Here is a 23,696-nt window from a genome sequence, read left to right as displayed (position 1 = left end):
CTCGATCAAAGAGGTTCGGGGAGGACACCGATGAAGTCGAGGATGATCAGGAATTTCCATTAGAGCCCGACCATTGACGGACTCGGCAATAATCGTCAAGAGAGACCTGAATGCCCCCAATGTGGAAGACGACACCTAGGTGAATGTTGGGGTAAGTCTGTTAATAGGGCCTGTTATGGATGCGGTTCGAAGGACCACTTCATTAGAGATTGCACGGAGCTAGATGAGAGGAATAAGACGCAAGGTGCAAGACCTAGTGGAACGACGGCTGGAGGTAGGCCCCCGAGAATCTCTGGAGGTAGGGGTGGTAATCAGAGAGGAGCCTCTAATACGGCTGTCCGATCCGAGACCCGTACTCCTGCTAGAGCATATGCCATCCGCGCACGAGAGGAGGCATCCTCCCCTGACGTTATCACTGGTACTTTTACTCTCTTTGATACTATTGTGATTGCATTGATTGACCCCGGCTCTACTCACTCATATGTATGTGAAACCTTAGCATCCAGTAAGACTCTACCTGTTGAGTCTACTGAGTTCGTAATTCGAGTGTCAAACCCTTTGGGTCAATACGTGCTCGTTGATAAAGTGTGCAAGAGATGCCCCCTAATAATTCGAGAATCCTGTTTTCCGGCCGATCTGATGCTTCTACCATTTAATGAATTCGATGTTATTCTTGGTATGGATTGGCTGACCGTACATGATGCAGTGGTGGACTGCAAAAGGAAAACCATTGATTTGAGGAGTGCAAATAATGAGGTAGTCCGAGTCGAGTCTCATCGATTTAAAAGGAGCGCCAATGATAATATCTTCTATGACCGCCGGAGGTATGTGAAAAGGGTGTGAAACATACCTTGCGTATGTGTTTGGAAGTAAAGAGACGGAAAGGAAACTCGAATCGGTACCAATGGTTTGTGAGTATTCAGATGTTTTCCACGAGGAGTTACTGGGATTGCCACCGGTTCGAGAAGTGGAATTCGACATCGGTTGTACCGGTACTACGCCGATTTCAATAGCCCGTGTCGTATGGCATTAACGGAATTAAAGGAATTGAAGGTTCAATTGCAAGAATTGACGGATAGAGGTTTCGCTCGACCGAGTTTTTCTCCATGGGCGCTTTGTATTGTTTGTGAAGAAGAAGGACGGAACCATGAGGTTGTGCATCGACTATCGTCAACTCAATAAAGTGACGATAAAGAATAAATATCCATTGCCACGAATTGACGATTTGTTTGATCAATTAAAGGAGCCTCGGTGTTTTCAAAGATAGATTTGAGGTCGGGTACTATCGGTTGAGGGTCCGAGAATCGGACATACCCAAAACCGCTTTTAAAACGAGGTACGGTCACTACTGAATTCTTGGTGATGCCGTTTGGGCTCACTAATGCCCTGCGGTGTTTATGGATTTAATGAATAGAATTTTAGGCCATACTTGGATCGGTTCGTAGTTGTATTTATCGATGACATTTTGGTCTATTCGAGAGATGAAACCGAGCATCTTGAACACCGAGGCTAGTGTTGCAAATCTTACTAGATAAGCGATTATACATAAAGTTCAAGAAATGTGAATTTTGGTTGAAAGAGGTTAGCTTTTGGGGCACGTGGTGTCCGCGATCGGTGTTAGGGTGGACCCGAACAAAATTCAGCCATAGTCGATTGGAAACCACCAAGGAATGTTACCGAAGTTAGGAGCTTTTTGGGGCTTGCGGTTATTACCGACGATTTGTAAAGGTTTCTCGACGATAGCCACGCCAATGACGGCTACTCCAAAAGGATGTTAAGTTCGAATGGACGGAGAAATGTCGAAAAAGTTTCGATCAACTGAAAGCTTATTTGATGAAGCCCCAATTCTAGTGCAACCCGAATCGGGCAAAGAGTTTGTCATTTATAGTGACGCATCCCTACTTGGGTTGGGTTGCGTATTGATGCAAGAAGGGCGAGTTGTGGCCTATCGTCGAGGCAATTAAAGCCACATGAGAAAAATTATCCAACCCATGATCTCGAATTGGCTGCCATCGTATTCGCCTTAAAGATATGGCGACATTACTTATTTGGTGAGAAGTGCCATGTGTATTCGGATCACAAAAGTCTCAAATATTTGATGACCCAAAGAGACTTAAATCTGCGACAAAGGCGATGGCTCGAGTTGTTAAAAGATTATGAGCTCGTCATTGATTATCACCCGGGAAGGGCTAATGTGGTTGCGGATGCCTTAAGCCGGAAATCACTATTTGCCTTCTGACGATGAATGTACACTTGTCTATCCTACCCGACAATGTGTTAGTAGTGAATTGAAAGCCAAACCATTATTGATCGTCAAATTCGTGAAGCTCGAGAAAGTCGACGATGAGTTGGTTGCAAAAGCGGGATGAGTGTGTTCGAACAAGGACTCGAATTTCAAATCGATGATGACGATTGTTTGAGGTTCGAAGTCGTCTGTGTGTCCCAAAGAATTGAACTTATTCCAATAATTTTGAACGAAGCCCATTGTAGCCGAATGGCAATCCACCGGGAGTACGAAGATGTACAACGATTTGAAACGTCGGTTTTGGTGGCATGGTATGAAGCGGGACATCTCCGACTTTGTTTGAGATGTTTAATATGTCAACAAGTGAAAGCGGAACATCAAGTGCCTTGAGTTTGCTTCACCGATCACGATACCCGAGTGGAAATGGGATCGAGTCACAATGGACTTTGTGTCCGGCCGCCATTGTCGACTAGTAAGAAGGATGCGATTTGGGTTGTTGTTGATAGACCGACTAAGTCGGCTCACTTTATCCCGTGCGTCTGGATTTTCATTAGATAAACTAGCCGAATTATACGTTTCTCGATTGTGAGATTACACGGGGTACCGATTTCTATTGTGTCGGATAGAGATCCGAGATTTACCTCGCGATTTTGGAAGAAATTTCAAGAAGCTTTGGGTACCAAGTTGCATTTCAGCACCGCCTTTCACCCCCAAACCGATGGTCAATCCGAGCGGATAATTCAAATACTCGAAGATATGTTGAGATGTTGTATCCTTGAGTTTAGTGGTTCATGGGAGCAGTATCGCCTTTGATTGAATTAAACACAACAATAGCTTTCAATCAAGTATTAAGATGGCGCCTTACGAGGCTTTATACGGTCGTAAATGCCGTACCCCATTATTCTGGACTGAACTTAGTGAAGGTAAATTCTTCGGGGTTGATTTGGTTAAGGATGCCGAGCAAAGAGTTCGAGTAATTCGTGAAAGTTTGAAAGTCGCCGGATCGCCAAAAGTCGTATCTGGATTTGAAAAGAAAAGATATTGAATATCGGTTTGGAGACAAGGTCTTTCTCAAAGTTTCACCTTGGAAGAAGGTGCTTAGATTTGGCCGTAAGGAAAAATTGAGCCCGAGGTTCATCGGGCCATATGAAATATCTGAACGAGTCGGTCCGATCGCGTATCGTTTGATTTTGCCCCGAACTTGAAAGGATTCTAGCGTCTTCCATGTTTCGATGCTTGACGTTATAGATCGACCGTCACACGTAATTAGTCCATCGAGGTTGAAATTCAAGCCGATATAAGTTATGAAGAAGAACCGATTCGTATCCTAGCTCGTGAAGTGAAGGAGTTGCGAAACAAAAGAGTTCCATTAGTAAAAGTGTTATGGCTCAAACACGGGATAGAAGAAGCTACTTGGGAACCCGAGAACTCTATGAAAGAGCGTTACCCAAACCTATTTACGGCAAGATTTTCGGGGCGAAAATTTCTTAAGTGGGGAGAGTTGTGACAGCCCAAAATTGACCCTAGTCGGAAGTGGTTTCGGGACCGCTAAACCGAAGTCACCGAAATGTTTGAACGTAATATTTATTGTCTAGAATATGTAATTATGAATGTGTGAAAATTTCAAGCTTGATTTAGCCGATAGCATGTGAATTCAGTTAGTAGGACTTGTGTGACACTTTTGAAAAGTGATAGGCTAATCTATAAGGACCTAATAGTGCATGTAGTCAAAGGGAGGACTTGCATGTCAAATTTCCCCCTAATAGTTAGTGGCCGCCATGACAAGAGATTATGGGTAAAAACATGTCATAAAACATGTTGGGACAATGGTGTATGTAAGAAAAAATAAAATAGTGAGCATGGGAATTTAATAATGAAAGGAACAAAAAAAAAAAAAAAAAATGGTCTCATGCATGCCCATTGCCGTGAGTGTGGAGAAAGAAAGAAGAATTTTTGTTCATCATTTTCATTTCCTTTGGGCTGAAAATTCTAAGGAAGAAGGAAGGAATTCTTGTTTCATGTTGGTTTGGAAGAGGTTTAGGAGGAGGTTTGGCCATACTTGTACCTAGATTAAGGTAAGTTTGATGTTTTGCCATGAGATTCATGTATATTTTAGTTGCTAGCTTGATGTTCTTGTTAGCCCATGGTTCAAATCTTTGTTATGTCATGGGAATGAAATTCGCCAAAGTGAATATGGTGTTAATGCCATTGCATGCTAAATATCAAGCTTGATAATGATTCATGTGATGGTGGATTGAGGATTCTTAGATTTTTTTAGCATTTTGAATGAGATACTAAGCTCTTTGTTTAACCATGACCAAATTGAAACGGTATGGTGTTGTGGTATTCGCCATGTTATATCCATAAGTATGATTCATGCATGTTGCATGGTAAGTAAGATTTAAGCTTTGGATATGTGTGTATATTTGGATATAAGCCACTTGAGAATTCGCCATTGCACCTACATGAATATATGTTTGCACATGATGAATTGGTATGACATGTATACTATTTTAAGGTGTCTATTTGCTTGTGATGTTGTTTCGGTTATGAAATAAATGAGAGATGTGTATAGAACTACAATATGTAATGCGTTAATTAGGAAAATGTATGCTGTTTTTTTTGTGTAGTATTAAGTGTAAAATTTGCCTCCACATAGACATGCATATTCGGCCAAAGGAAGTAGATTGGTGTGCATGTATTCGGTTAGAGGCAACCATATTGAAGCCTTATCTTGGCTTAGATTGTTGACCAAATGGGTAATAAGTGAGGATGGTTGCCGAATATACAAACATACATATGCATGTGTAATTGAATTATGAATGTTTAGCAAGAGGGTTAAACTAGTTGATTTATTGATTAAGCTCAAGGAGTTAAAGAAGGAGAATCAAGCAAGGGAAAGACGAAGGTCATCGAGTAGCCGACTTGGACTGTTTTACCCAACACAAAGTAAGTCATTAAGCGTATATTTGGTGTTGATTTAAATGATCAATATATATATGCAAATGTGTTTAAATGAGTTGGTGTGTAAATGGAAATGTATGTGTATGGAATGATGCCATTGTTGAATGTATAAAGGCAGCAAAATACATAAGGTATTGGTCTCGGCACTAAGTGTGCGGGTATAAATGGACACGGTGACAAGATTGGCACTAAGTGTGCGGGTTTAAAATTGTACAGCACTAAGTGTGCGAGTTTGATTATATAGCACTAAGTGTGCGAGTTGAATACATATAGCACTAAGTGTGCGGATTCACTATATGCTCTTGCATTACAATTGGCACTGAGTGTGCGACATTTATCGAGCTAATCCCGGACAGCGGATCGGGTAAGTACCTCGAGCTCATGACGAATAGAAAATATGTTCATGCTCGGGGTTGAATTTGGTAAGCCTTAAATCTATGTGATGATTGAAATTGTATGGTTGTGCTGGAAAATGAGTTAATGTGTAAAAATGCTTGATTATCTTGTTGTGTAGAATATGAAATGTGGATGTATGAATTGGTGCGAGATTGGACCGAAAGGTCCGAGGTATTATGGTATAGATTCGATATGGACGAGTACCTAGCCTCATTTGTTGTACATGTAGTAGTAACTTTATCGATGGATTGACGAATGCTTATGACTTACTGAGTTGTAAACTCACTCGGTGTTTTCTTGTCACCCATTTTAGGTCTCTTGGACTCGTATTGTTGCGTGCTCGGAACCGTCGTTGAAGTCATCACACCGGCTGAAATCTTGTGGTATTGTTTTTTGTTGTTGAAGAACATTTGGCATGTATAGGCTATTATATTTTGTCGAATTGTGGGTTGTAAACTTTAAGCCATGTGAAAATGGCCTATGTGGTCGTCGAGTGGGATGCTAGAACCTATAGCCACGAGTCTTAGAAACTCAAATTTTGTTAAGGTGGCCATAATTTGTGTCATGTATGATGGATGATTAAGGCCAAGGAAAAATTCATGAAATTGGCATAGTCTACTGCAGTAACTGTTGCGGACAGCAGCAGTGAGATGAGATTGAAAAATCACTAAAAATAGTAGAAGTAGAATTAAATAGTGAGTAAATTATGGAACTGAACCTTGATGAATCTATTTTTATATGGACGAAACGAAACGACCATATGAGCAGTATACTGGGAAATATTAAAGTTCTCGTGAGACAGGGCCAGAACGGTTTCTGGGTCCCCTGTCGCGACTTTGAAAATTTACCATAAATTATCCAGAAATAATTAGGAGTCATGCCTTATATGTACAGATTCCATTTTGAGTCTAGTTTCATTAGAAACAAACGGCACCAGTATTAAAGCCCTGTACAGAAAGATATTCAAGTTGTAACGCGCGGAGGTCAGAGCAGTCGATCCCTGTAACATGGGTGACTTTAACTAATAAACTGTACCAATTGGCCCAACCAAAATTCTAAAAATAAATCCATGGATGGGTATATGAGTCTAAATTCAGGAAAATTTACGAAACCAGTTTCCGAGTTTTGGAACTCGAGATATGATTTTTAAGGCGACGGTGACGCAGTTTTTCAGCCTGTCCAGAAATGCCAAATTGGTCGGTACTTTAAGAGGATTTGTCTCGTTAACCCCTCGTGTCCGACACCGGCGTCGGTCACAAGTTAGGGGTGTTACAATTTTATTGTTCGGTATGGCTGGAACATTTGGCCTTGTTTCATTATTTCATTTTATGATAATTGTATTAATGGATGGTTGTGGAATGCTTATGACTTACCGAGTTATAAACTCACTCGGTGTTTTCTTGTCACCCATTTTAGGTTCCTTGGGCTCGTCTCCTTTTGGGTGTTCGTAACCGTCAACGAAGTCATCACACCGGCGAGCAATCTTTGGTATTATCTTCTTAGTCGACTTAGGAGAACATTTGGCATGTATGAGCTATTTTGTTTTGTTAAATTTTGGGTTGTAAACTTTAAGCCATGTGAAAATGGCCTATGTGGTCGTTTGAGTGGGATGCTAGAATCTATAGCCACGAGTCTTAGAAACCTTAATTTTGATAAGGTGGCCATAATTTGTGTCACGTATGATGGATGAGTAGTAAGACTAAGGAAGGATTCATGAAATTGGCATAGTCTACTGCAGTAACTGTTGCGGACAGCAGCAGTGATATGAGATCGAAAAATCACTAAAAATAGTAGAAGTGGAATTAATAGCTAAAAAAATTATGTACTCGAAGCTTGATGGGTCTATTTTCATATGGATGAAACAAAATGACCATATGAGCTGTATTTTAAGAGATATTAAAGTTCTCGTGAAACAGGGCCAGAACGGTTTCTGGATCCCCTGTTCCGACTTTGGAAAATCATTGTAAATTAACCAGAGATAATTAGGAGTCATTCCATATATGTGTAGATTCCTCTCTGAGTCTAGTTTCTATAGAAACAAACGGCATCAGTATTGAAGCCCTGTACAGGGGGATATCCAATTTTTAACGCACAAAGGTCAGTGTAGTCGATCCCTGCAACAGGGGAGAATTTAACTAATAAACTGTACTAATTGGCTCAACAAAAAATTCTAGAAAAAAATCTGTATATGGACATATGAGTCTAGTTTCAGGGAAAAATTACAAAACTGATTTTCGAGTTGTAAAACTCAAGATATGATTTTTGAAGCGACTAGTACACAGATTGGCAGCTTGTCTAGGAAATTCTCAATAAGTGGTTTGAAGTCTGTTAACACCTCGTGTTCGACTCCGGCGACGGTCTCGGGTTCGGGGTGTTACATATGTCATGACATACGTAGCCTAACTATTCCTAAGGTTCATACGGGATTTCAGACATCGTAACTCGGTCGAAACCAATTCGAAAATGTGATAATCAAGCTTAAGTATGTTCGGATATAGCTTATGTATATTTTTACATTACAAAATAGTATATAATATTTACATTTAACTACAATTTAACACGTCTATTTGCATATAAACTTACCTTCGACGTCGTGAAACGGGATGGAGTTGCTAGTCGACAACTTTCGTTTTTCCTAGATCCAAATCTGGTTTCTTTGGTTCTTGATCTAAACATTTTCAAATTAACCTCATTCAAAAATATTTTCATTCAATTTAGTCCAAAAACACATAAATAGACAAATTACCAATTTACCCCTGACATTTACGATTTTTACAATTTAGTCCCTATTGCACAAAACACAAAATACACAAAGTTTCAAAACACTCATGTTTGGCCGAATCTTACCCATGCTTATACAAGTCCATATATTTAATCAATTTCACATTTTAGTCCCTGAAATTATTATTTTTGCAATTAAGTCCTAATTACTCAAAATCATCAAAAACTCCGATACAAAATATGTTAATCTAAAACATATCTTTCATTTTTCATCATCAAACAACAAAAATCACAAGCTATCAACAATGGCACAACTCAAAATATTCATCAAAATCAAAAATCAAAGCTTGGGTTTTGAAGATTACTAAGCAACGATCTCAAAAACGTAGAAATTATCAAAAACCGACAAGAAAATGAACCTTGATTAAGCTCCAAATAGGCCGAACCCTCACTTTTATTTTTTCATTTTTTTCTTTTCTTAAGTTTCGATGGATGAACAACTGAAATAATATGTGTTTTTAACTTTGGTTTTATTTAATATAAGTTTATTAACTAAATTACCTATATAACCTTATTATTATAACCTATAACTATTATAAACTATGACCACTACCGTCCACCAACATTAGTTATGGCCTATTTACCATTTTAAGGCTTCAATTTAAAAAGCCGCTAACAATTCAACCCCTTTTAGAAATAACCACTGAATTTTCATTTTACGCGATTAAGTCCTTTTATTTAATTGGACACCTAAACGACAAAATTAAATCACAGAAATTTTGCAGATATAAATTCACACTAAATAAACATTTTTTTACTTGGATTCATGGTTCCGAAACCACCGTTCTGATTAGGGTCTAAATCGGGCTATTATAACTCTCCCCTTAGGGATTTTCGTCCCCGAAAATCTTACCGGTGAATAGGTTTGGATAACGTTCTCTCATAGTATCCTCTGGCTCCCATGTTGCTTCCTCAACTCCATGCTTATGCCACAATACTTTAACTAACGAAATCTTCTTATTCCGCAACTTTTTAACCTCTCGAGTCAAAATGCGAATTGGTTCTTCTTCGTAGGTCATATCAAACTGAATTTCAATCTCAGATGGACTAGTCACATGAGAAGGATTATATCGATACCTCCGAAGCATCAAAACGTGGAATACATTGTGGATCTTTTCTAACTTAGGTGGCAACAATAGCTTGTAAGCAACCGGCCCGATGCGCTCCATAACCTCATATGGCCCAATAAACCTCGGACTCAATTTGCCTTTACGACTGAATCTGAGTATTTTCTTCCACGGTAAGACTTTCAAGAAGACTTTGTCTCCGATTTGAAACTCTATATCTTTACGTTTCAAGTCCGCATAAGATGTTTGACGATCTGACGCTGCTTTCAAACTTTCACGGATCACTTTCACTTTCTATTCAGTTTCTCTGATCAAGTCAACCCCATGTATCTTATTTTCATTGAGTTCAGTCTAATATAATGGCGTACGGCATTTTCGACCATACAAAGCCTCATAAGGTGCCATTTTGATACTTGATTGATAACTGTTATTATAAACAAATTCAATCAGGGGTAGATATCGTTCCTATGTACCCTCAAACTCGAGAATGCAACATCTCAACATATCCTTAAGTATCTGAATGATTCGCTCATACTGGCCATCTATTTGCGGATGGAAAGCAGTACTGAAATGTAATTTCGTACCTAGTGCATCTTGCAGTTTCTTCAAAAACTGCGATGTAAACCTCGGATCTCTATCCAAAATAATGGATATAGGCACACCATGTAATCTCACAACCTGAGAGACATACAATTCAGCTAGCTTATCTAGTGAGTAGTCCGTACGTATCAGAACAAAATGAGTCGATTTACTCAATCTATCAACAACAACCATATTGCATCTTTCCTACTCGGTGTCAACGGTAATCCAGATACAAAATCCATCGTAACTCTATCCCACTTCCACTCAAGTATCATGATAGCCTGTAGCAGTCGTGAAGGCACTTGATTTTCAGCTTTTACTTGTTGACAGACTAAACATCTTGTAACAAAGTTAGAGATGTCTCGTTACATACCATGCCACCAGTAAAGTTGTTTCAGATCATTATACATCTTTGTACTACATAGGTGAAGAGATAACTGACTACTATGAGCTTCATTCAAAATCATCTGAATCAACTCCAAAATCCTCGGGACACATATTTGGTCTTTGAATCTCAAACAGTCATCAGCATCAACTTTGAATTCTAAATCAGCATCTATCTTACACTGAGCTCGTTTTGCAATCAATTTATTATCAACCTTCTGGGCATCACATATTTGTTGAACAAATAACGGTCTAGCTTTCAATTCAGCTACTATCAAACCATTCTCAGACATGGCCATATGCGTATTCATTTCACGTAAAGCAAACAATGACTTTGGCTTAAAGCATCAGCAACGTTAGCCTTTCCCGGGTGATAGTCAATCACAAGCTCGTAGTCTTTTAGCAGTTCTAACCATCAGCGTTGTCTCAAATTTAGACCTTTCAAAGTCATCAAGTATTTCAGGCTTTCATGATTAGAATAAACATGACATTTCTCACCAAACAGATAGTGATGCCAAATTTTCAACGTAAACACAATGGTTGCCAGTTTCAGCTCGTGTTTCTGATAATTCTTTTCATGTGGCTTCAACTCTCTCGAGGCATAAGCTATCACTCTGCCTTCCTGCATCAGAACACAGCCCAAACCATTTAATGATTCATCACTATAAATAACAAATTCTTTACCCGATTCTGGCTGAACTAGCACTGAAGCTTCTGTGAAAAGGGCTTTCAACTGATCGAAGCTTTTCTGGCACTTCTCTGACCACTCGAACGTAACATCCTTTTGCAATATCTTATCATCAGGGCTGCAATCATAGAGAAACCTTTCACGAACTGACTATAATAACTAGCAAGTCCCAGAAAGCTTCAGACTTCAGAAACATTTTTCGGAGGTTTCCAATCCAGTATAGCTAAAATTTTGCTCGGATCAACTCGAATACCCGATGCTGATACCGCATGACCCAGAAAATTGACTTCACTTAAGCAAAACTCAAATTTACTGAATTTTTCATACAGCTGCTTATCTCGCAAGGTCTGCAACACGAGTCTCAAATGTTCGGCATGTTCAGCTTCATCACGAGAGTAGATCAAAAAATCATCTATAAACACAACCACAAACCATTCCAGATACGGTCTAAAGATCCGATTCATCAAATCCATGAAAGTAGCAGGTGCATTAGTGAGTCCAAAAGGCATAACCAAAAACTCATAGTGTCCATACCTTGTTCTGAAGGCAATCTTTGGCACATCTGAATCTTTAACTCGCAACTGATAGTAGCCTAATCTCAAATCTATCTTCGAAAATACTGTAGCCCCTTTCAGTTGATAAAATAGATCATCAATCCGTGGTAACAGATACTTATTCTTTATAGTCACATTATTAAGCTGTCTGTAATTGATGCAGATTCTTATAGTTCCATCCTTCTTTTTCACAAACAACACAGGTGCACCCCATAGAGAAAACCTTGGTTGCGCGAAACCTCTATCTGTCAATTCTTGCAACTGAGCTTTCAATTCTTTTAATTCTGTAGGTGCCATTCTGTACGGTGCTATAGATATCGGAGTCGTCCTAGGCATTAACTCAATACCAAACTCTACTTCCTGAATAGGTGGCAAACCTGATAATTCTTCAGGAAACACATTCGGATACTTGTACACAACAGGTACTGTTTCAATGTTTCTTTCAGTCGCTTTGCTGCCGAGCACGTAGGCAAAGTAAGCTTCACACCCTTTTCTCACATATTTCTGAGCTAGCATCAAAGAAATCATTGTTGGTAAACCACACAAATCACTAGATTCAATCCAAATGACTTCATCATTCTGGCTCCATAGATCAATGGTCTTTCTTTTACAGTTCACAATAGCATCATGTAAAGTCAACCAATCCATACACAAAATTAAGTCGAACTCATCAAATGGTAGCAACATCAAATCAGCCGGAAAGCACAGATCTTGAACCATTAAAGGACAATTCTTACACATCTTATCAACCATAACACACCGGACCAAAGGGTTTGACACTCTAATCACAAACTCAATAGACTCAACAGGCAGAGTCTTCTGAATACTAATGTCTCACATACATAAGAATGAGTAGAACCAGGATCAATCAATGCAATTACATTAGTATCATAAAGAGTGAATGTACCAGTAATGACATCTGGAGATAAAGCCTCCTCTCGTGCACGTATATCATAGGCTCTGGCAGGTGCACGAGCCTCAGATCTGATTATCGTATCTTTAGTCCCTCTCTGACTGCCACTCGTATTATCGGCATTTCTGGGTGGTCTACCTCGAGCTGCAGTGTTACTCGATCTCGTATTCTGCACTGGATTTTCCTCAGCTAACATTGGTCAATCTCGAATATAATGATCTACAGATCTACATTTAAAACAGGCCCAATCTTGCAATCTGCAACCGCCAGGATGTCGTTTACCACAATGCTTACACTCGGGTTGATTTGATCTGACATTACCCACACTCGCTACTGAGGTAGCTCTCGAGCTCACTAGTGGTCTATTCTGATCCCTTCTGGAGTAACCTGAAGTGCATTTAGAACGACTAAAATCATCTCAGAACTTCTTTGATGCCGACTGGAATGACTTACCGGATGTTCTTTTGCGTGCATTTTTAGCTTCAAAGTCAGCTTTTCTTTTCTCTTTTCCGACTTCTTCAGCTTTGCAGGCTCACTCAACAAGTACCACAAACTTTTTTATCTTAAGTATGCCAACTAACAGTTTGATATCTTCATCCAGCCCATCTTCAAATCTTTTACACATTATGGCTTCAGTAGAAACACACTCTCGGGCATATCGGCTGAGTCTCACGAATTTTTGCTCATACTCCATCACTGTCATCCGTCCCTGTTTCAGCTCCAAAAATTCTTTACGCTTCTGATCAATAAATCCCTGACTGATATATTTCTTACGAAACTCAGTCTGAAAGAATTCCCAGGTCACATGCTTTCTTGAAACTATTGATACTAGGGTATTTCACCACTGATATGCTGTGTCTCGAAGTAAAGATATGGCACATTTCAAACACTCATCTAGGGTACAGGACAACTCATCAAACACACAAATGGTATTATCAAGCCAGAACTCAGCCCGCTCAGCATCATCCTCATCCGTAGCTTTAAACTCTTCAGCTCCATATTTTCTGATTTTATCAACAGGTGGTCTATTTATTCGCAACGGATCACTTACTTGAGGTACAGCAAGCACAGAAGATGGATTAATCGGGGGTGAAGGTTGTTGTGCAGCCGGATTAGTCTGGATGTATTGAGTGAACCAGTCATTCATCATTTTGTAGAAGGCTTGTTTAGCCTCACTTTCTGGATTACTCGAAGTCGGTCGAGAATCAACCTGCACTGTCCCTTGCGCGGGAGTAGGCGCTACACTCTCGACATCATTAGCTACATCTCTGTCGAGATCCATTTACTATATGAAAACACATTTCAAATGTCAGAAGTCATCACGCTATCACAGTATATAATTATGGCATATATAGCTAAACTAACACACGCTACGTAGTCCTAAAACTGACTAAACCGTAGCTCTGACACCAATAACATGTAACACCCTTAACCTATATCCGTTGCCGGAATGGGTTGTAGAGCATTACTAAACTAAAGTAGAATTCTAAATATATTCATAATAGCTCAAATATTAACCATATAAATATAAAATAAAACATATAAATAATAAAGTATTAGACACGTACAACTTCAACTAATTAAAAACAATTTACATGGTAATTCGATCTTTAACATAAATGTCATAAGCAAACTTACCGAATGATTATATATGAATGTATATACATTTCATGAATCATAATCATATTAAGCATAAAGTGTTAGATCATATTTGGTTTACTGTCGAATCCTTATTTCTTAAACATATCATGTTAAGCTCACATATCTTAATAAATACATCCAAGTTATTTACGAGCAAATATTTGTCATTCAAGACATAAATAATGATTTTATATACTCTCAATTCCCATGATAATTATCATGTCTCAAATTGCATAAAAGCAACCAAATTAATTTGATATGCTTTCGGCAATCAACTTAATTTATCAAATGGTTTCTTTTAAAAATTTAATTACACGTTTAAATTAAAGGAGGTACATCATATACATGGTCACATAAATGTAAAGGCTAAAATCACAAATCAGCATATACATTAACTAAATTCCACATCTCATTAGACCTACTTATTAACCGAATGAACTACTATCACTTTTTTCATATTATAGCCGAAATATAGTAATATGCATCATTTGAATATTCACATGTTAAAACAGCAAGTTCATGTACACCAACTAAAGAAATGTTCGAACCTATTTGTCTATCCGTACACACCACACGCATACATAGCCAGAGAACATAATCTCCAAGTAGTGCTTGTTACAAAACCTACTACACATTTCTATTTTCCACACCAACCAACCGAATCAAACATATATTGTTCAGCACATATAGCTTATAATTGTAAACGTATAACATTTTAATCAAAAATAAATTAAATTAGGTCAGGGTGTGACTAAGTTCAAGCTTAGAGATAAAGCCATTTTTACATGACTTAAAGTATACAAAATCATAATCAAAACCATCGAATTTGTCTATATATATATATATATATGTACGGTCATTATATTTATACCATATCCAAACCTGCTTAAAGATATTTATATTCATCATCATTTCAAGTATATGATGCTACCACAATACCATGCATTTTAGGCATACAGCATTCTAACTAAAACTCATACAAACCACAGGCAATATAACTAACTTTAAACACAAGGATTTAACCATTTTTGCATGGCTTTATACACAACCAAAATGAACCCAACCTTTCAAAACATAACCAACCTATACATGCCATAATTTAAGTTTAGCAAATAAGGTGCCAAAACAGTACATAGTGTGATGAGCTTGGCTAACAGTTCCCGAGCTTGTAGCTTGACTTCAAAATCTATAAAACAAAGTAAACATAACATAGAGAGTAAGCTATCACAGCTTAGTAAGTCATAAGCAAATAAACAACTCAATAATTTAGTCAACTTAACTATATTGGACAAGATTACTGTAATATCCTGATTTTGGGCCTAGTCGGAATAGTGGTTTCGTGACCACAAAATCCGAGATATAAATAATTATTTTATGATTATTTTAAGGTCTATGATATGATTGCATGATTGTGTGAAAATTTCGTGAAGAAATTTTATGCATAAAGTGCTTAATTTGAAATTTGGGACTAAATTGAATAAATTGCAAAACTTGTGTTCTAGAAGTATTTTGCATAAAATTGAATTAGATTATTAATTAGAGGTCCTTAAAGAGTAATTTTACCAATTTCTAAGTCTATGGACAAAAATTGGACATGGATGGAATTTTTGGAAAGTTTAGTAGTAAGGGCATTTTGGTCATTTAGGGGTAAAATGAATTAAAATACAAAATTAAAGCCAATTTTGCTCATCTTCAACCCCATGGCCGAATATAGCAAGGAGAAACCATGGCTAGGGTTTTCAAGCTTCCAAGCTCGATTGTAAGTTCGTTCTAGCCTCGTTTTAATGATTTTTACGTTTTGGAGTCCCAGTAGCTCGATTTAGCTTATGCTAGCAATAATTTAACCTAGGGTTTATATTTGGAAAAATACCCATAGGTGAAATTTGTGTATTTTGGTGTTTTATGATAGAATGTGAGGTTTTAAATTATGTTAGACAACTTGTGCTACTCGGTTTTAAGTGAAAACGAGCAAAAGGGCTTAATCGGTAAAAATACCTAATAGTCATAAGTACATGTTAGAGTGAGAATTTGATGTTGCCATAGAAGGAAAAATGATCAGCATGTCATAAAACATAAGAAAATAGGCTGAATTTTAATTTACGAGCTTTGGGGCAAAAGTGTAAATATGCAAAAGTTTAGGGGCAAAATTGTAATTTTTCCAAAATATGATTTTGGGTCAATTTGAATAATGTGAGTCCTAATTAGACTATATTTTAAATGATAGAGCAAGGAAAACTGAAATTTGGGCTAAAATGGGGAAAATACCAAGTTGTGGACGAAATGGTAAAATAGCCATTTTCGCATACGAGGTAAGTTCATATGTAAATGTTGGTAACATAGTTATTATTTTAAATGTTTTAATGTTTTTTAAATGATATGATAATTATTATGAAATATTATACTTGTGATAATTGTTTGATAATATGTCAAATTATGTGATATACTTGGAAAATGTGAAATACTACCGAGTATCGATATCGGCATTCCGTAGAAGATGGTTGAGACACATGATTGGGAAAAAGGTCCGTTGAACCTCGGAATGGATTAGGATACAAGTGACATGTCACTGGGATATTTGGGCATCCGAACTCGTTGACTTGAGTCCGAGTTCACTTATGGATCTGACGTCCGAACTCGTTGAGTTGAGTCCGAGTTCGTGAGATGTAACTAGGCATCCGAACTCGTTGAGTTGAGTCCGAGTTCACTTATGGATGCGAACGCCGAGCTCGTTGAGTTGAGTCCGAGTTCACTTATGGGCGGGTTACATGGTAGCTTGGCTACATATGTGGCACTTATGTGCAAGTTATCCATGTATCCGAATTATATTCGATGTGTTCAACGGGTAAAGTTCTACTCAAATGGAGGAATACTCAAGATGAAAGGGACGTATTGGTAAGTTTTGTGAAATGGATACTTTGAACAGGTATGTACTTAACCCTCGGGTTGAAAACTCGATATAACAACAATATGGTAAGATGATAAATGAAAAGGTGATATGAATGTCTTGGTGATGATTATGCAAATGATGTTTTATGTTTGCTTATATGGTTATGTTACTTGCTATTTGCATGTGAGCTTACTAAGCATTTATGCTTACTCCTCCTTTTCATTCCTTGTAGTGTTGACAAGCCAGCTCGGAAATCGGAAGCGGTCGGAGGCACGCTCACACTATCCGTATACCATCTTGGCATAATGGCTTGTATATTTTGAGTATGGCATGTATAGCATTATAATCATTTTATATGTATGGTCTTATGATATGGTTATTGAGTGGTATGGAAATAGAAATGCTTGGTAATGATTAGCCATTGGAATGGCTAATCATGATCATATTTGGTATTATGTATGTCAAATTGCTAGCTAATCCATGGAAACCATGAAATAGGTAAAATTTACCATAAAATAGATTCAGACAACAGCAGTGACGTGAGTTTGAAAAATCACTAAAATAGTAGAAATGGAATTAAATAATGAATAAGTTATGGAATCGAAGCTTGATGAGTCTATTTTCATATGGAATAAGCGAAACAGGTATATGAGCTATATTTTATGAGATGTTTAAATTTTTGTGAAACAGGGCCAGAGCGATTTCTGGATCCCTGTTCTGACTTTGGAAATTCACCATAAATTTTACAAAGATAATTAGAAGTCACGCTTTATATGTACAGATTCCTTATTGATTCTAGTTTTATTAGAGACAAACGGCATAGTCATTGAAGGTCTGTATAGGGAGATATCTGATTCGTAATACACAGAGGTCAGAGTAGTTGAACCCTGAAACAGGGGAGACTTTAACTAATAAACTGTACTAATTGGCCCAACCAAAAATTCTAGAAACAAATTAGTAGATATATATATGAGTCTAGTTTCAGGAAAAATTTACGGAATTGGATTTCGAGTTTCGTAACTCGAGATATGATTTTTAAAGCGACTGTGATGCAGTTAGCCAGCTTGTCTGGAAATTTTAAAATGAATTGTATGAGCTGTTTAATTAATGAATTAAGTCCGTTAACACCTCGTGTTCGACTCCGGCAACGGTATCGGGTATGGGGTGTTACATTTAGTGGTATCAGAGCAGGTTTAGTCGGTTCTCGGACTAACCTAGCATGCGTAAAAGTTTAGCTATACATGCCACTGATCTGTGATAGTGTGATGTCTTCCGACGCGTATAAGTACCATCTTATTTAGACAGGGTACTCTCCAATCGAGCTGCGCCAACCATGTTCAATGTTAAGTAAAGGTATTTGAGTAAAATTCTGATTATGATAAGTCTCGGTTCAAAAAGTATGAATAAAAGTTTATGATACATATGTGATTATATGTGAGATGAAAGTTCATGTTGTGATAAATATCCATATTTGCTTAATGCTCATACGATGTAGTGTATGTGGCTTACTTGATAGGATGAACGGAATAAATAGAAAGTAGTAGAGGTATGAATAAAGGTCATAATATCATAATACGAATGAAAATGCCCTTGTCTTGATTGGACGTTGAATGTTGATGAATGTTAATGATATACAATTTTTTTATGAGATAAAGGATTATAATGAAATGAACTTATCTATGTTAAATTGTTGGACTGAATTATATGATTGTAATGATATGTACATGATGATGCACGAAATGAAAGTTGTGATTGTGATGCAAATATCTATGTTTGTTTGGCCTTATATAATGTCATGAGCATGAATTAATTTAATTAATTGAATGGATAAGTAAAGCTATCTAGAAAACATAGAATGTATGCATAAGTATATTGTCTAAATGGGACAATAGGAAAATTGGTGTAAGCCAACATGAATGAATGACATGATTTTGATGATGTTACTATGATGATGGAAGTTGTGTCATATGTGTATGTATAAGAAAGTCGAGTCAGAGGTCCTACAACCCCTCCCCCTTACCAAAGTGGTACTTATAATGGAATTTCATGAGATTTGTATTGAATAAGTTTTCGGTTGAGAACCCAAAGAGTTCAGTGATAGAATAATTATAAGTATGATCCGAGATTGAAAATGAGCTGATAAGTAAAGTCAGAGCCGAAAAGTATTGGATTGATATAAAGATTATTGGAATTATGCATTGTCCCGTTAGAAAAGGAATTCTCCTTGGTAAATCGAATTACTCAAGTGCAAGGTCGAGAAAAGTGTAAATCAAATTTATTCGAATTGGCCTTTTTAGTGAATGGTTTAATATAAAATTTGTGACGGCAGAACTAGTTGGGAAATGATATTTCAAATGTGAATTATCCGAGTGTGACAGCTTATGACCGGATAGATTTAGCAGTCTCTTTTGAGATGTTCTATGTGTTCACCCGTTCTCAGAAATATTTCTATGGCTATTGATCTTCTGAAGAAATTCTTGTTATCTGGGAATGTCTTCTAATTTGGTGTTGGATGAAAGCATTGGTAGTCTGACTGGTTTATAATTTATATTGCTCTATTTCATCGGGTATTCTATTTCATTTCGTCTGATAAGAATTGATGAGAGAATTCATATGATATTATGATTCTGTTTTCTTCTACTTGATGCTTCATCTGATATATATGTATGGGAAGATATATTGATCTTGTTATATTTGATTTCAGTGGGATTAAATAATGTTTTCTTTTGGACTTTCTTTCTTTGAAGAATTATCAGGGTATTCTGTATTTTCTCTATGAATTTGGTTTTCGATTCTCCGGCATAGTATCGTATCTTGGGTTTCTTTATCCTGGATCTCTTTATTCTGGATTTCTTTATTCTGGGTTTCTCTATCTTGGATTTCTTTATTCAGTTTTCTTGTTATCTTTGTTCCATAATTTGTCAATTATGACTCATGTTTGAAGTACGTTCTTCAGCTCGTGATAATCATGTCAAATATGACTATACTTCTAATTTGATCTTGGTAATGTGGTGATTTTAGTATTGGGATTTTTCTAATTTACGTAAAGGATTTGACATCGAGAAAGGCATAGGTGATAAAAGCGCGAGTTTTAGTCGGTATGGTAAATTATTTATTTGAAAGATTTCATGTGACAATTATGTCAGGATTATTATTCCCAAGTCTGATAATAGAATTTCATTTTGTACGGATAGAAGAGTAAATAGTTTGAACGAGAAGTGTATATTTAATAGAAAGAGTTGAATATTAGTTTAAGTCACTACGAATGATAAGGTTTCCATCTTGTGAAAGCTGAAAAGTTTATTACATGTTGACAGAGTTCGGATAGATGAGAATATTGGTAACAAGCGTCCGAACTAGACTAGTCTACATTGAGCAATGACTTCGACTTTCAAGAATGTATTGTTGTATGAATTGTGATGTGTTTCAAGACGGTGAGGTAATGTGATAGTTTAGAGCATCCGATGTTACATAAAATCGGAGTTGTTAAAGGGTTAAAGCCGAGCATTGGGATCTATCAAAATTATCCTTGTCAATGTTGATATTGGGATGGAAATGAGAAGGATTATTCTTGAGGCCATATCGAATTATTTCTATGGCGGAAAGAGGAAAATGTGATGTATCCTATTGTTAAATGTTTGGCGAGATCTATAAATCACATCGTATTGAATGAATTCCTACTCATCGATTCATGGAATTTCGGTCTCTTTGATTGTTGGATTTCTTGGAATTCGGTCTCCATTAAATCAAGTTGAGATCCGGGTTTTATGTCATGATATCATGGGAAATTGAGAAGGGTTGAAAATTTAAGAACAGTTGAGAGTTGAGACTGTAAGCTTTTAGATCATATGAGAAATTGAAGAGATGTATTGGAGGTACAGTCTAAGTGCAAGTTCTTGACACCAAATATGAGATTAAAAGTGAAGACCACTTTTTCGGTAAGATTTTCGGGGCGAAAATCCTGAAGGGGGAGAGTTGTAATATCCCGATTTTGGGCCTAGTCGGAATAGTGGTTTCGTGACCACAAAATCCGAGATATAAATAATTATTTTATGATTATTTTAAGGTCTATGATATGATTGCATGATTGTGTGAAAATTTCGTGAAGAAATTTTATGCATAAAGTGCTTAATTTGAAATTTGGGACTAAATTGAATAAATTGCAAAACTTGTGTTCTAGAAGTATTTTGCATAAAATTGAATTAGATTATTAATTAGAGGTCCTTAAAGAGTAATTTTACCAATTTCTAAGTCTATGGACAAAAATTGGACATGGATGGAATTTTGGAAAGTTTAGTAGTAAGGGCATTTTGGTCATTTAGGGTAAAATGAATTAAAATACAAAATTAAAAGCCAATTTTGCTCATCTTCAACCCCATGGCCGAATATAGCAAGGAGAAACCATGGCTAGGGTTTTCAAGCTTCCAAGCTCGATTGTAAGTTCGTTCTAGCCTCGTTTTAATGATTTTTACGTTTTGGAGTCCCTAGCTCGATTTAGCTTATGCTAGCAATAATTTAACCTAGGGTTTATATTTGGAAAAATACCCATAGGTGAAATTTGTGTATTTTGGTGTTTTATGATAGAATGTGAGGTTTTAAATTATGTTAGACAACTTGTGCTACTCGGTTTTAAGTGAAAACGAGCAAAAGGGCTTAATCGGTAAAAATACCTAATAGTCATAAGTACATGTTAGAGTGAGAATTTGATGTTTCCATAGAAGGAAAAATGATCAGCATGTCATAAAACATAAGAAAATAGGCTGAATTTTAATTTACGAGCTTTGGGGCAAAAGTGTAAATATGCAAAAGTTTAGGGGCAAAATTGTAATTTTTCCAAAATATGATTTTGGGTCAATTTGAATAATGTGAGTCCTAATTAGACTATATTTTAAATGATAGAGCAAGGAAAACTGAAATTTGGGCTAAAATGGGGAAAATACCAAGTTGTGGACGAAATGGTAAAATAGCCATTTTCAGATACGAGGTAAGTTCATATGTAAATGTTGGTAACATAGTTATTATTTTAAATGTTTTAATGTTTTTAAATGATATGATAATTATTATGAAATATTATACTTGTGATAATTGTTTGATAATATGTCAAATTATGTGATATACTTGGAAAATGTGAAATACTACCGAGTATCGGTATCGGCATTCCGTAGAAGATGGTTGAGACACATGATTGGGAAAAAGGTCCGTTGAACCTCGGGAATGGATTAGGATACAAGTGACATGTCACTGGGATATTTGGGCATCCGAACTCGTTGACTTGAGTCCGAGTTCACTTATGGATCGACGTCCGAACTCGTTGAGTTGAGTCCGAGTTCGTGAGATGTAACTAGGCATCCGAACTCGTTGAGTTGAGTCCGAGTTCACTTATGGATGCGAACGCCCGAGCTCGTTGAGTTGAGTCCGAGTTCACTTATGGGCGGGTTACATGGTAGCTTGGCTACATATGTGGCACTTATGTGCAAGTTATCCATGTATCCGAATTATATTCCGATGTGTTCAACGGGTAAAGTTCTACTCAAATGGAGGAATACTCAAGATGAAAGGGACGTATTGGTAAGTTTTGTGAAATGGATACTTTGAACAGGTATGTACTTAACCCTCGGGTTGAAAACTCGATATAACAACAATATGGTAAGATGATAAATGAAAAGGTGATATGAATGTCTTGGTGATGATTATGCAAATGATGTTTTATGTTTGCTTATATGGTTATGTTACTTGCTATTTGCATGTGAGCTTACTAAGCATTTATGCTTACTCCTCCTTTTCATTCCTTGTAGTGTTGACAAGCCAGCTCGAAATCGGAAGCGGTCGGAGGCACGCTCACACTATCCGTATACCATCTTGGCATAATGGCTTGTATATTTTGAGTATGGCATGTATAGCATTATAATCATTTTATATGTATGGTCTTATGATATGGTTATTGAGTGGTATGGAAATAGAAATGCTTGGTAATGATTAGCCATTGGAATGGCTAATCATGATCATATTTGGTATTATGTATGTCAAATTGCTAGCTAATCCATGGAAACCATGAAATAGGTAAAATTTACCATAAAATAGATTCAGACAACAGCAGTGACGTGAGTTTGAAAAATCACTAAAAATAGTAGAAATGGAATTAAATAATGAATAAGTTATGGAATCGAAGCTTGATGAGTCTATTTTCATATGGAATAAGCGAAACAGGTATATGAGCTATATTTTATGAGATGTTTAAATTTTTGTGAAACAGGGCCAGAGCGATTTCTGGATCCCCTGTTCTGACTTTGGAAATTCACCATAAATTTTACAAAGATAATTAGAAGTCACGCTTTATATGTACAGATTCCTTATTGATTCTAGTTTTATTAGAGACAAACGGCATAGTCATTGAAGGTCTGTATAGGGAGATATCTGATTCGTAATACACAGAGGTCAGAGTAGTTGAACCCTGAAACAGGGGAGACTTTAACTAATAAACTGTACTAATTGGCCCAACCAAAAATTCTAGAAACAAATTAGTAGATATATATATGAGTCTAGTTTCAGGAAAAATTTACGGAATTGGATTTCGAGTTTCGTAACTCGAGATAT

The 23,696-nt window shown here is 36.9% G+C and overlaps 1 long non-coding RNA gene across 1 annotated transcript; it reads left to right on the top strand.

Moving 5' to 3' along the window:
• Positions 1 to 358: 358 nt before the first annotated feature.
• LOC128290239 (uncharacterized) lies at positions 359 to 7,324 on the top strand. The gene is made up of 2 exons (XR_008279912.1): positions 359 to 418; positions 7,022 to 7,324. It is a non-coding gene; the product is annotated as an uncharacterized LOC128290239 (long non-coding RNA).
• The last annotated feature ends 16,372 nt before the right edge of the window (positions 7,325 to 23,696 follow it).

Source organism: Gossypium arboreum, chromosome 3 (genome assembly GCF_025698485.1).
Source record: "Gossypium arboreum isolate Shixiya-1 chromosome 3, ASM2569848v2, whole genome shotgun sequence".
NCBI lineage: Eukaryota > Viridiplantae > Streptophyta > Magnoliopsida > Malvales > Malvaceae > Gossypium > Gossypium arboreum.
The sequence above is the reverse complement of the archived record's forward strand: the minus strand, read 5'-3'. Positions and strand labels throughout refer to the sequence as shown.